Here is a 15,637-nt window from a genome sequence, read left to right as displayed (position 1 = left end):
AGCCTGGTAATACCATGGATACAACGAGGCTTCCTTTTACAGTACAGTTTCAGCTTAATTACTGGGTAAATTGTCGTGTTTTACATGGTAACGTCGCAGAACGTACATGGTACAAGTTTGTGTTGACTGCATGGAAAAGGGAATAATGTATTACAAATTATATGGTAAGAACCTGGTAATACCATGGAAACAAACAAGGCTTCCTTTTACAGTACAGTTTCAGCTTAATTACTGGGTAAATTGTCGTGTTTTACTTGGCAACGTCGCAGAACGTACATGGTACAAGTTTGTGTTGACTGCATGGAAAAGGGAATATTGTATTACAAATTATATGGTAAGAACCTGGTAGTACCATGGAAACAAACAAGGCTTCCTTTAACAGTACAGTTTCAGCTTACTTTCTGGGTAAATTGGTGTGTTTTACTTGGTAACGTCGCAGAACGTACATGGTACAAGTTTGTGTTGACTGCATGGACAATGGAATGTATCTATTATAAATTATATGGTAAGAACCTGGTAATACCATGGAAACAAACGAGGCTTCCTTTTACAGTACAGTTTCAGCTTACTTACTGGGTAAATTGTCGTGTTTTACTTGGTAACGTCGCAGAACGTACATGGTAGAAGTTTGTGTTGACTGCAACTGCATGGATAATCGATTGTATCTATTATAAATTATATGGTAAGAACCTGGTAATACCATGGAAACAAACGGCTTTGTACCCAGTATTTAAGAAGATGTACCATGACACTAGAGGAAAACTTCCTGCAGAGGTTGTTACCAGAGGGGTGTTCCACGAACGGAGGTTTAACAAACACTGAGTTAACGCTGAACTCTAGGTTGATTGACCATGTGCCGACCAACCCAGAGTTTTCGGTTCCACAGCAGCGGTTATGCATTAGTTCAATCAACTCGGGGTTGGTTAACACAGGGTTGTGCGCGTCCACGCCAAACCTAAAAAGACGTGATGTACGGATCATGGAAACCCTGATCGATATGGCGAAACGGGCCGCTTATTTCAATGAAATGGAACTCCAGGTTCTCCTGGAGACTTATGACGAGGAGAAGGACATTATCACAAGAAAAGGGAACGCTAAAGCCTCTGCAACCCGGGGAACCAAAGCCTGGCAGCGGATCGCTGACTGCGTAAATGCGTTAGTTACACGTCAAAAGCATTATCCTTAATATTTGAGCCATGAATATATAAATATCCCAGTTAAGCATTCTTAAAGATCCTACCACATAACCCCTTTCTTCTAAAAAAATATGTACTCCGATTGCTTCCAAGCGGTCAGAGGATCAAGTATAAAAATGAAGTATAAAAAACACAAACTGGTAAGCTTTTCCCACCATCGTATTGGTATAAATTTAAATAAGCCATTTTTTTAAGCCAATCGTGAAAAGGCAGACAGTCGGCAGACTGGATCTGGCCCTGAAATTGTCTTGGCCCCGGTGGAGGAGCTGTTAATAAACATAAATTCAGGGCGCCCTGGCATGGAGGGGGTACCTGGAGGTACCTACCACCTCAGAAAGTCAGGGGCCATACCCCACTGGTTGAATATAGGTTTTTGTGTTTTCTTGTATTTTAGATTTTTTTTGCCTTCGAAGTAACACATGCAAACCGTGTGCTTGCCACAGCGCATACTATTCCAAATGTTTCTTTTTTTGGTAACTGGGTAGAAAACCTAAAAGTGACAATTCATGAACTTCACAGATCAAGATGGATTAGTGCTTGTAATGAAGCCGCCGGCTACGATCGAACATTCTCCAGTGGATGCAAGCCCGTTAGGACTATACTTTATGTTGTAAATGCCTCTCGGCATTGTCCTCAGACAATATTGCTCTTTGTATGATAGGAGGCCGATACAAATCTTGGATGGGTCATTTGAAACGACTGAGATGTGCTCAGCATCTCCAACATTATAGCCTAGATAAAACTACCATTTGAAAAAAACGGAGGGCTACGCAAATAGTCTGGAGTGAACTGAGGCCAGGTCCTCGATTGGTAGTGTTGGCTATGTAAGGCTATTTAAATATATGAAAGATTTGCGCGAGAATCTATATCTCTCCACTCCAGCAAAAAGTCATCCGATATGCCAAGATGTCGAGCCGTGGTCTTATCAATCGCTCCCGGTGGATTGCACGTATAATTTGCGCTCCGATATCAGCAGTTCTCTCATCAAAAGGGCATACCATTGTGAACACATGAAATCTGCGGTGGACCCTGGTTGAAATACCCAAAACCAGGTTATGTTTCAAACTTAACCTGCGCAAAACCTGGTCCGACCAGGTTTGATTCAGAGCATATGTTTCTATAACAACTAACCTACCGTGATCCTTTTGGAACGGAAAACGAAAGTTACGAATGTAACTACTGTTCTATGAATCCTGGATGACCGCCAGAGGCGGTGCTTAAAGCACTGGATCTCCACCTCGCGCATGCGCATTTCGAGTACCTAATACCAACATAGTCACCTGTGACCCCCACGTGACACCGGGAAGGCTATATCTTCCGGTGTCATTAGAGGATCTGTTTCTAGAATCTTCTCGCGAGAACACAAGGATTGACTGGACACTCTGGCGGTCATCCAGGATTCATAGAACCGTAGTTACATTCGTAACTTTCGTTCTATTTCATCCTTACTGACCGCCAGAGGCGGTGCTTAAAGCACTGGATGACCCATACCAAAAAGGTCACGAAGAATCCAACACCCACCTCACTCATTGGAGGCAGCAGAGCTTGGCAGTAGGACCACACCCATCGGATGTGGACTGGCGACGTTGACACGGTAAAACCTTGTGAAGGTGCCCGGCGACGTCCATGATGCCGCGGCACAGATCGACTCCAGGTGTACACCTCTTAGTGCAGCCCACGATGTCGACACGCCTCTGGTGGAGTCGCACCTCAACCCGGATGGCGGGGGGCGGCCACTGGCCACATAGGCATGTTTGATGGTGTCGACAACCCAGTGGGACAGCCTCTGTTTGGACAAGGCACAACCTCTGTTAGGGCCACTGTGACACACGAACAGTTGCTCGGAATGCCGTATACCGGCCGTAGCAGCAATGTAAGCCCTAAGCGCCCGTACCGGGCACAGCATCTCAGACTCCTTCCCCTCAGATGGGGAGTTAAAACGTGCAAGCCGGATAGGCTGGTTAAAATAGGTGCGTGAAAGCACCTTGGGCAGGAACGCCACATTGGGCCATAAAACTACACCTGAGCCATCAGGGTTCCACCGCAGGCATGTATCTGCCACGGATAGGGCGTGCAACTCCCCGACCCGCTTCGCAGTGGTAATGGCGAGCAGAAAAGCCACCTTCATGGACAGCCACTTCAACCCTATCTGGGTCAGAGGCTCAAAAGGAGGTGATGACATGGCCTCCAGCACCAGGGGCAGGTCCCAAGCTGGAGTCCTCAGAGTCCTAGGGGGACGCAGCCTCAGGAAACCCCCAATGGAAGAGGGACACCAACCTGTGGCACCCCACTGTGCCTCCGTCGACCATCTCATGCCAGGAAGAAATAGCAGCCACATAGACCCTCAAGGTGGAATGAGAGCGACCACCATCCAGGAGGGACTGCAGAAACTCCAGAACGGTGGCTACGGAGCAACGTGCTGGGTTTACTGCCTTACCCCTACACCAGTCAGAGAATAACTTCCATCTGTTGGCATACTGTGCCCTGGTAGATGGTGCCCTGGCATTCAGAATAGTATTCCTGACGGTTGCAATGCAAAAATTCAGCAGTGAGTCAGGCCCTGCAGCGGCCAAGCCCAGAGCTGGAGGCGACGGGGATCTGGGTGCCAAATCTGACCCCCCAGCTGCGAAAGGAGGTCCTTCCTGCAGGGGAGGCGCCATGGAGAGCTGCAGCAGAGCCTGCGCAGCAGTGGAAACCAGAGTCTCCCTGGCCAGTAGGGGGCCACCAGAAGTAGCCTGTGGCGCCGCAGAAACACTCTCTGGAGTGTGGGAAGAATCAGGGGCAGTGGTGGGAAGGCATACAGAGGACTCTGTGGCCAGTCGTGAGCTAAGGCATCCTGTCCGAGGGGGCCGGTCACCTCCGTCCAGGAGAACCAGAGGGGGCAATGTGCAGATTCCTCTGAAGCAAAGAGGTCCACCTCCGCCCTGCCAAAGAGACCCCACATCGTCTCCACCACCTCCGGATGAAGCCGCCACTCCCCCGGTGGGGGCTTCTGCCACGATAGAAAATCTGCGACCTGGTTCCGTTCCCCCGGTATGAAGACCGCCCGTACGCTGGCCAGGCGGGGATATGCCCAGGCCAACAGGTTCCGAGATACCCGGAATAGCCGTGAAGACCGGGTCCCCCCTTGGTGGTTGATCTGGGCAACAGCTGACCTGTTGTCGGATCGAACCAGCACATGCTTGCCTCTCAACTGAGGCAGAAAATGATTGAGTGCTAGATGTACCGCCCTGAGCTCTAGCACATTGATGTGAGCGTGGTTCTGGGCCGGCCACTGCCCTTGGGCAGTCCTGCCCTGCCAAACCGCGCCCCATCCCGATAGGCAGGCGTCTGTCGTGACCAGCTCCCGGTGGGATGGAATGGTGCCCATGGGTGCACCCACAGACATGTACGACCTCTTTCTCCATGGGGACAGAGAGAAGAGGCACTGCCGAGACACTCTGACCTTTCGGTGCCTGTGCCACTTGGGGTCCAAGTGGAGGCTGTTCAGCCACATCTGCATAGGGCGCAGAGACAGCAAGCCGAGAGGCACCACAGCTGAGGCAGCTGTCAGCTTGCCCAAGAGCTGCAGGAAAAGAATGAATGGCACCATCCTGCCATACCCGAAGAGGGGGAGGCAGAGGAGGATGTCGGTCACACGCTGAGGTGACGGATAGGCCCTCATAGCGTCCGAGTCCAGGACCATCCCCAGGTATGTGACCCGTTGGGATGGGTCCAGGCGACTCTTCACAAAGTTTACCGTCTGGCCAAGCCGGGCCACGCGCAAGAGTAGCCGAGCCGTGTCCCGGGCCGCCTGAGACTGGGACGGTGCACAGATCAGCCGTCCAAATACGGCAGGACCTTCGTGCCCTGCTTCTGCAGGGGTGCGAGAGCTGCCGCCACCACCCTGGTGAATACCCTCGGGGAGAGGGAGAGACCAAAGGGAAGTACCCTGAATTGAAAATGCCGGCCGCGAAAGGCGAACCGGAGGAAGTGCTGATGGCGCGGTGCAATTGGGACGTGGAAGTATGCGTCCCTTAGGTCCACCGTGGTGAACCATTCTCCCCTTGCGACCACCCGCAGCGTGTCGGATGCGGTGAGCATGTGGAATGGTAGGACCTTCCGGAACCTCAGGTCCGAGTCCCCTCAGGTCGAGAATTGGGCGAAATGTGCCATCTTTCTTTTTTACGAGAAAGAGTAGAATCCTCTGGGGTGCAGCAGAGGATCCACTGGCTCGATTGCCCCCTTGGCCAGGAGGGTGGACAACTCCTGGTCCAGAGCTAAGGCCTTTGCCGGGTCGTTGACGACAGTCATTTTGACCCGGCTGAAGGCTAGGGGCTGGCGTCGGAACTGCAATTCATACCCTTGGGTCAAGGTGGAAACCACCCAAGGGTCTGAAGTACAGGCAGCCCAGTAACTGAGCTGCTGATGGGAAAAACACCCGACGACCGGCCCCGAGGGCCTAGCGCCTGCCCCCCCGGCCTCCTGAGGCTCTGGGGGGGCGTCGGTTGGGTTGTGGGGCACGAGGCTGCCAGGAAGGTAGGCGTTCGGGGGCCCAAAAGCCATCCGTAGGCTGTTGCGCAGGCCGCTGAGAAAGCGCCGCTGGGGGACTGCCGAGGGGACCCCAGGCCTGCTAGGAGCGGACACACTCCTATTCAGACCGGACAGCTGGTGCCTGGTCTGCCTAGCTCGGGCAGCCCCCTCCAGTGCTTCCAGGGCAGCTGACCCAAAGAGCTCCCCTGGTTCCACCGGCACCGCACGGAGGACCCTCCTACACGTCTCTGTCAGGGGCGACTGCGCAAGCCACACCTGGCGGCGAGTCTGTACGAGGGTGGACATAGTGCGCCCTAACTCCCTCGACATGAGGGCAAAAGCCTGCAATGAGGCGTCACTCAGACTCTGCAGCGACGGCTCGATCTGGGCCTGCTGCAGAGAGGTGGAAAGAACCAGCAACAGGTGGGAAAGGGAGTTCCCAATACGACGCATGAGCGCCGCTGCGTCGTAGGCTTTTGACAGGTGGTCGTCTGTGACCCTGCACTGTTGCCGAGGACACCTGGCATTTGGTCTCAGAGCCTCATCAGGGGCCAGAATTAGGGAGGCGATGGCAGGCTCGACCGATGGCAGGCTCGACCGATGGCATGCGGCCCAGCCCAACCTGTGCCGCATTCTGCATGGCAGCCAAGGTCCGGGCATCCGACGTTGAGTGGGATAGGGCCCTAGTGTCCCTCCAGCAAGCATGGAGCTCCTTCAAGTACTCCTCTGAAGGAGGGACGGAGAATGTTGCCGGAACAGGGTTGCGCCTGAAGAAGGTGCTGGCCTGGGCTGACTCTGTCTGCGCCGCATCGAGCTGTAGGCAAGCCAGAGCGGTCCGCAGGACGGCCGCCATGGAGGTGTCTGTTGCCCCTTGCAGGGAGCCTTGTGCAGAAGAGCAGGAGGCCTCGTCCAGTGTGTGGGAGGCATCGCCCTCAGTCATAACCTCACTAAAGAGGTTTGCCGAAGCCGCCAGAGAGAGGGCATCGTCGAATTGGGACGAGGGAGGGCCAGGCTGTAGCCCCGCCAGCCCCTGACCAGTCCCAGGCTGAAGGGCCAGGAGGAGGGACCGCATTTGCTCCATGTCGGCCGCCAATCCGTCCACCTTGGCAGCCAGCCCGCCCCTTGCCTTCTTTTTGGGGGGGGCACCCGTGGCCGCCGCTCCATCATGCCGCTGCTGCCCCGAACGACCGGGCTGATTGGGAGGGAGGCTCATTAAGGCAGAGCGGTCGTTGGCTGTTGCCCGATTCTCCAGCTCTGCCAGCCTAGCCACTCTGAGCACCCAAGGCAGGAGGCTGCAGTTCATGCAGCGCTGTCCGTGAGGCTCTCCCTCAAATGCTCGAGACCGAGGCAAGGAGGGCAACTGTCGTGGCCATCCTCAAGCTCAAGAGGAGCCGCACAGGCGACACATAGGTGGGCCATTATGGAGGCAGCCACCGGCGGCGTAACTGGAAGCGGGAGAATGAGCTCTTCCCTCGCCAGTCAATTGAAAAACAGAAACTAATTAGCCAGAGCGTGATCGTTATTACTAATTGTCAACCAAACAAGGGCCAAATGCGGCATTATCGGGAGTGGGAGCGAGAACACTGCCTTCACCAGAAAATTTAATCAACCGATATTAATTAGCTTGAGCGTAAGCGCTGCCGCCAACAAAGGGGGAAGCCAAGCTAAAACGTTACTGGGAGCGGGAGCGAGAGCACCGCCTTCACCGGTAAGTTGTAAGGAAAATAAATTGATGGTTAGAACAGAGAAAAGCTAACGGCTAACACAACAAACAATAACAGAGCAAAGAGGCGAAAGAGTGCTGGGAGCGGGAGCGAGCACACTGCCCTCACCAACACACGCCGGCTACTCTTCTTATCTCCTTTTCTAGTTATTTCTTAAATATCTGTATAAGCTAGCCACAGCCTCTGGAGGACGGGTTCCCCGCAGCTCCGACCTTGGTCAGGAGGCTGCACGTAGCCAGCTGTAGCGAATTTCCTTCCTTTCTCAAACAAAGGTTCAGTACGGTACCTGCGCAGCGAGAAGATGTAAAGGAACAGATCCTTTGATGACACCGGAAGATATAGCCTTCCCGGTGTCACGTGGGGGTCACAGGTGACTATGTTGGTATTAGGTACTCGAAATGCGCATGCGCGAGGTGGAGATCCAGTGCTTTAAGCACCGGTCAGTAAGGATGAAATAGAACCTAGGGTTACCGCTAACCCTGGGTTAACTTACCCGGTTATGTGATAAAACCGGCTTTGTGGAATACCCCTCTGGTAAGTAATTCCTTAGTGGTAAATCGAATAAACCCTTACTAAATGGGTGTAGCTATGAATAATAACTAAAAAAAGTATTTTATTGGAAAGTACTATGCTAATTTCTAGATAGTACATCATTAAATTTGGGCTGTTACCAACATAAACCTTGGATAATATGTGTTTCTAAGAATTGGTTGCCTAATTTCCTAGGAAGTACACAATATCGGAGTTATTACCAACCTAAAACAGTTACAACTACATGCTACTTAGTTGAGTTGATGGGTAATAGTTGAGGTTTTACTTAGTAGCCTACATCAGCTGTAATTCCTCTGTATTTACCTTCTTATTACCAGTGGTAATTACACAGTAATACACTATAATTTACCGGATAATTCCTCTGTATTTACCTTCTTATTACCAGTGGTAATTACCCAGTAATACACTATGATTTACCATGTATGTACTTGGTAAATACCTAGTAATTAGGGGACTGTAAAAGGAAGGGTAACCGATGGTTCAGGGTAATAGAGGCAGGATGGAGGGTTTAGGGTTATAGAGGCAGGATGGTTCAGGGTTAGAAAGGCAGGATGGATGGTTCAGGGTTATAGAGGCAGGATGGATGGTTCAGGGTAATAGAGGCAGGATGGATGGTTCAGGGTTATAGAGGCAGGATGGATGGTTCAGGGTTATAGAGGCAGGATGGATGGTTCAGGGTAATAGAGGCAGGATGGATGGTTCAGGGTTATAGAGGCAGGATGGATGGTTCAGGGTTATAGAGGCAGGATGGATGGTTCAGGGTTATAGAGGCAGGATGGATGGTTCAGGGTTATAGAGGCAGGATGGATGGTTCAGGGTAATAGAGGCAGGATGGTTCAGGGTTATAGAGGCAGGATGGATGGTTCAGGGTTATAGAGGCAGGATGGTTCAGGGTTACAGAGGCAGGATGGATGGTTCAGGGTTATAGAGGCAGGATGGTTCAGGGTTATGCAGGATGGATGGTTCAGGGTTATAGAGGCAGGATGGATGGTTCAGGGTTATAGAGGCAGGATGGATGGTTCAGGGTTATAGAGGCAGGATGGATGGTTATAGAGGCAGGATGGTTCAGGGTTATAGAGGCATGATGGTTCAGGGTTATAGAGGCAGGATGGTACAGGGTTATAGAGGCAGGACGGATGGCGAGGTAATACTGACGCATCGAACAGGTTAAACACTTTGATCCGTAAACAATACCACAACATCCTTTCTCTCTCTCCTCCGTCTCTCCTCATCTGTAAGGCCAACTTCAAGAAGAGCATAGCCATTTTAATTATAGCAATAAATATATATATATATTAAATCACACTCAATGTTGAGTTTTGTTAAGCAGGGAATCTATTAATCCTAACCAATACATAGGGAAGGCAATGTGAACCACCTTTTGGACCAATTTGTGTTAATCTTGTTCATGAAGTGAACCTTGTCTGAACAATGGACTATATAAAGTCATTGGTATGAGATACATTCAGGTTATGGAGAAGTCTCAGGTCAAATTGAAGCCATCCTTATCCACGTATTCCTACAGAATTTCTGATGTACACTTTAGGATTTCACCAATACCCTTTGCTGATGTAGACGTTTGGTAGAAATAGAGCGGAACCCATTCTAACGTCGATCCCGAAGCCTGTTCACTGCACCTCCAGCCCTGTACAACCCACAGGATCTCACCTTAGTGCTCCTGTTCGACGTGCTCTATTAATCAGATCAATGATTTAGGAGATGCATTAGGGGGGGTTTATGATCTTCATGTTGAACACCATCATACATCAAAGTGCTCCCCCCTCTGTGTGCCTTCATTGGTCTTCCCGTTCTTTATCTGTTGTGTTTCCATCTTTACCCTGATAGGTCTGGAACTGAGATTGGCATCAGCTCGGATTGGCACTTAATTTGATTTATACATTGAAAAATATTGAATGTATATCACTGTCATATTTGTGAATTGCAATCAGGTTTGCTATATAAAGTCACATTTATTGAAGTGGTTGAGCCTAAATATAAAAACAACTCAAATATCAACTCAAAAAGGATGGAATGCGTCAGTAATTGCTAAGTCAATATGAATCGTTGAATGTCTTTTGAGAGAGCCCAAATATTTGCGCTTTACTATCCCTTCCGTAGGTGCATCCTGAAACATTTGACAATTGCGTCAAAACAAATCGTGTGCGGTATATTTGGTAGTATTGTGTGTCTGTTGCTTTGATTTGGTGTGACTCCATGTGTATGTGAATAACCTCAATATATTAAGATGAATGTATACATTTTAATCATTGTGTGTGTGCGCTTGTGTGTTTGTGTGTGTGTGTGTGTGTGTGTGTGTGTGTGTGTGTGTGTGTGTGTGTGTGTGTGTGTGTGTGTGTGTGTGTGTGTGTGTGTGTGTGTGTGTGTGTGTGTGTGTGTATTTGTGTATCCTGTGTGGGAGCACAGCTTTCAGCTGAGGCCAGGCTGCTGTTTGAAGTGAGCGATGGGGTGCAGGAGCACAGCTGCTGTTTGCATGCTAATATTGAGGCAGCGCTGGAGAACGTGGGAGATGAGGGGAAAAGGCCAGAGCCTGCCCACTCTACCACTGTTACTTAGGAGACACACAGGCAAACACACACACGCGTGCGCGCACACGTGTGCACATGCCCGTACACTTACACACACACGCAGACACAAACACACGTATGCATATGTACATACACATACACTTACACTTACAGACACACACACATACACACACACACACACACACACACACACACACACACACACACACACACACACACACACACACACACACACACACACACACTCACTAACATTCACACGCACGTACACATGCACATGCACAGTAAATACACACTCATATATTCAGCACCAAATAACAGCTATATATCTTTTTCAAACTAAAAACATTGGGCACATGATTGTGGCCAGATTGTTGATGATTACGATAGAACTGCCTCAGATTGCTGTAGGGAGCTACGTAGGATGTGTTCTGCGGGGGAGGAAGGCATAATTTGTATAGAGATTAAGGGTCATTATATAGTAGTAGTGCATTCGAAGTGATAACAATATTGCCTACTGAAAGGGACGTCCGGAAACATTTGTTTCGAGGATGTCTTTAGGTTACAGTCATTGGTCCATTCTGTGTGTGTGTGTGTGTGTGTGTGTGTGTGTGTGTGTGTGTGTGTGTGTGTGTGTGTGTGTGTGTGTGTGTGTGTGTGTGTGTGTGTGTGTGTGTGTGTGTGTGTGCGTGCATGTATGTCAACATCCATAGAACTGTGAATCAAAGCATAAACCAGTGTAATGCAATCACAAGCAAATACCCTGATGCAATACTAAAGTCAGTAAAGGCTGATGAATGATCATCTTAAATGCAAATGAATTAAAAACCTCTTCACTAGCTAACAGCTAACTTCTGCCACAAACAGAATATTACCAGTGGTTCTCTGTAGATTTCAGATCAGAATTCCGTGCTCTCATTTCACACATGCTGATAACAGGCTGAATGGCCTTTCAGACATCTGATCCTAAAGACACATCAGCCTAATGATCATGAGCTGCTTACTAATGTGACTATGCTTCACAGCATGTGTCTATAGGAAGGCTAACTGCATTACCCTTTGTCAACCAAAGCCCTCCTAATCAAGATAAATATGTGAATTATAGAATTGAAAGAGAGTAAAGAGGTAAAGAGAAGTTTGGGAGATCATTGCTTTTGATTGATGATGTTTTAGACATTGTTTGCATACTCGCTTGCCGGGATTACATCTGTGCTTTCTGACAAAGTGAACTTGCAAAACTTTGAATGCACTTACTAGTTTATCAAATCCTTCATTGGTGTAGGTGGAGCTGTCTGCTTTCTCCTGCCAAGCATCACATCCTCCTTGTCACATAGCGAGGCCCTTCTTGCATCAAACACCCTTGCATAAATGGTCTGCTTAAGGGACTTCATTGCTCAACTCAAATATATTTAAACTGCTGCATGACAAGCAACCTATGTAAATCCAAAAGCAATGAAATACAATGCCTTTCCTTTGAAGTCACATAAAAAACACACGACAACAGGCCTACCACAGTAGTACCTTGAAGGGATTAACTGGGTGTTAATGTTTGACGTACTAGTGCAGGCAGTTCAAAATGGCTCTCAGAACAGCTATTAGAGAAACGCTCTTCCAAGCCACTTCAAATCTGCAACTGCCAAATGTGACACACACACACACAAGCACACACACACAGAAAAATATACACACACACACACACACACACACACACACACACACACACACACACACACACACACACACACACATACATATACAAGAGTCTCCCTCCATTACAGTAAGATGGTATCTCTACATTTATATTTATGGTTTGGTTGGCAAATCTGCACTTTTTTGTAGTTGTGTAGTCCCAATTGTCCCGAATTGAGAAAGCCAGTGCTAACGGTTTCTTCACAAGAATGGATGCATTCTCCTCTGGTAGGAGTGAAGCTGGAAGATCACAAGCTGAATGATCCCTATCGCTTCCCCTCCACATTCTAGAACTCTGGTGCAGTTCAGCAGAGCTTCTCTATCGACTCTGGACTCTGAACGATCTGGATTACAGGCGTCTTAAGTATACCATAAATTAAGATAAGTGTTTACAAGGCTTTGTTTAGCGGTTTAACTTTCTTTAAACTTCAGTGATTTGAATGTTTGCCACCTGCAATTGTTATATCCTTCCTACATTTCTGGTCATGTAGATGTTTAGTAATTGCCGCCACAGCTTCAAACAGCTTCTATGATTTGGGAAGCTTGGGTGAATACGTCATGCCCCTCCATGATGCAACAACTTTGCATTACACTAAATTGTCATATGGTAAGGTATACAGTTAAAGGTGCAGTTTGTATGATTTAATGGCCTCTAGTGGTGAGGCTGCAGATTGCAACAAACTGAAAAAAAAACGCCCCTTCCCTCTCCCCCCCCCTCCCCTCTCCTCCCCCTCCCCAACCCCTCAGCCCTCCTCTCCCTTCCCAACGATGCAAGAGAGCTACGGTGGGCCGGACTGCCTGGAAGGTGCAGGAGGTGCTTCACAATGATGTCATCCTCTACGACAGCATCGAGCAACCAAGTGTCAGGTGAGGAGGTTCATGGTAGATTTATGAATTGTATTTAGCTAAGGAGTCTGTAAAACTATAGGTCATAGCTCACACGTATCCAATTGTACAGACTGGCATCTGTATAGCCGTTTAATAACGCCATTCAAGGTTTTCAGAAGATAGGAAGAAGACAGAATACACCCAAAAGGAGCCAGTTTTCCTGGGTCAAATAATGTGAATACCAATTCAGTAGACAGCATCTTAGTGGCAGCCAGAAGCAGTTTATATTTATTTTCACAACTGCAAATTGAAGGAATTGTGTGGGTCAGATTTATTCAAGAGAGAGACAGAGAGTACATTTGAAATAAATGCTACTACTAGCCTGGTCCAAATGGATGTTCTAATGATGCATTTTTGGAAAATACTCAAGCTTGTTCTTTGCATTATCCACATAGGATCTGGGCTGCTGCTGGCTTGATTTCCACAGCTGAATTCATCGTGCTCCACTTGGTTGGCATAAGTTCAAACTGTTGTGGGTGGTTTTCACTCTGTCATCACCACTTTCCCTCATCATAGCGTCTGCCTTTCCTGTTATTCTGCATCCCATCTATCCCTGTTATCGCCGCTGCTCTGCTTTGATATCACCGTTCTACGGCTGGGAGATGTCTGAGGAGCCCAGTGTATTCCGCACCACCTGCACATGGGCGGTGGTTGCAGTGGAGCTGATATTATTGTAGTTGTAGTGTAAAGGGTACCTTTATTTTTTCAAATGCAATTTTTGCAGAGCAACATTTTTACACTAATGGTAATTATGGAAAAAGCCTCTGAATCAAATCCATCAAGCTTATGTAATGGAATGAACTCCTGGGGTCAGAATCCACCCACACCGCGGCAATCTCACAACGGCTGCATTTAGACAACTACTTGAGGTGGGAGTGCACATAAATCCCTGCATATATGCACTGACAAGGCTGCCGGGAGGAGGTATCCATGGCTACGGCTTTGCACACAATTTATTGTTTTTACAAGCAATCCAGTTATCCCCACCTTGGTATCATTTGTTTGAGCTTATCTTTTGTATTCTATGGGAGAACACATACGAAACAACGAATACATGGCACGCAGATTTATTAGATCCATCATTGAATTAACGTAGCAGAATGTGATAGGCATTTTAGTTAGTTGGTGGCCATTGTTAACACACACACACACACACACACACACACACACACACACACACACACACACACACACACACACACACACACACACACACACACAAAAACAAACACACACAGACACACACACACACACACACACACACACACACACACACCGTTGTAAGACTTAATTATGTCATAAATCCCCTTCAGTCAATTAAATCCATTTAAGGATTTATTTATTTAATTTCATGATTTAGATTTAGTTGCTTATCAGAATTCAAAGGGGCGATGACTAACCCCCTAACCAAATGTAATTTGGGTTCCCTTGTTTATGGCAATACTGGGGTGATTGGATACAGCTTGATCAGCAGCCTATGCTCTCAAGGAAAAAAAGTCGCCCTGCAGTGGTTGTGAAGGTCAAGGACGAATGGATGTTACCATGAAATTGCTACTTTATAAAATAGGAGAATGTTATTTGTCTCAATTACCTATGTTATGAGCTTTTTGCCGAACAAGCCCTTTATAACTATATCAACTGAAAATCAAAGAGCGAACCTTTCAAAGATGTGTCCCAATCAGAATGTACAGTCTGCTGTTATGTAAGAGCCTTGGAAGACATTGAGTGGTGATTCAGGACCTGCAAGAGTGTCCCTAAGATAAGAAACAGTTCTGGTGTTTCAGGGAGGCATCCGCTTTGGACAGATGATTAGAAAATCAGGCCAGGGTCATGATACTCTGGAGGTCTTTCTGAGGCGGACACGCGTTGAGAGGGGCACTTCTCTCCATCTACACAACTATACTGCTGCTGAGGTAAATAGGAGGGATAATTCTAACTCTATCAACTGGATGTATAATGTTGGCATGTTGCATGCATACTGTAGCAACAGCCATGCTTCACATCACCAAGACGAATGCCACACTCCACCTAGTTGGCTTCTACTGGGCTCCTCCAGCCCAGGACGCAGGGTGTATGGGTCAGAACATTCACATTAAAAATGAATGCACAAGGATTCACAAATGTATTTTGTGATTTATATATAAATTACTCTCTTCTCACAAATTCAATGCACACACAAATGGATATCGGTATGTTTAAATGTAAAATGTATCCATAAACAAAAATAAGTTTCACAAACACATTTCTGATCCACACACAAATGTAGGCCTACCTTGTTTGAAATAAATGTAATATAAATCCATAAATATATGAATTAAAAAAATATTTACAATTTTCATCAAAACGTGTTTGGATGTTGTTACATTTATATACAAACTGTTGAACTTGAATTTTCATGGCGCTTTTCATTTGTGAACTTGTTTGCATTTGTGTGTGAACTGGTCTGCATTTATATGTGGATCTTTGAGACTCTCCTGACACGGCTGGATTCACAAATGCATTTTTTTCAACAAGGAACTCTCTGTAGCCA

The sequence above is a fragment of the Gadus macrocephalus genome, chromosome 13 (assembly GCF_031168955.1).
Source record: "Gadus macrocephalus chromosome 13, ASM3116895v1".
Taxonomy (NCBI): domain Eukaryota; kingdom Metazoa; phylum Chordata; class Actinopteri; order Gadiformes; family Gadidae; genus Gadus; species Gadus macrocephalus.
The sequence above is the reverse complement of the archived record's forward strand: the minus strand, read 5'-3'. Positions refer to the sequence as shown.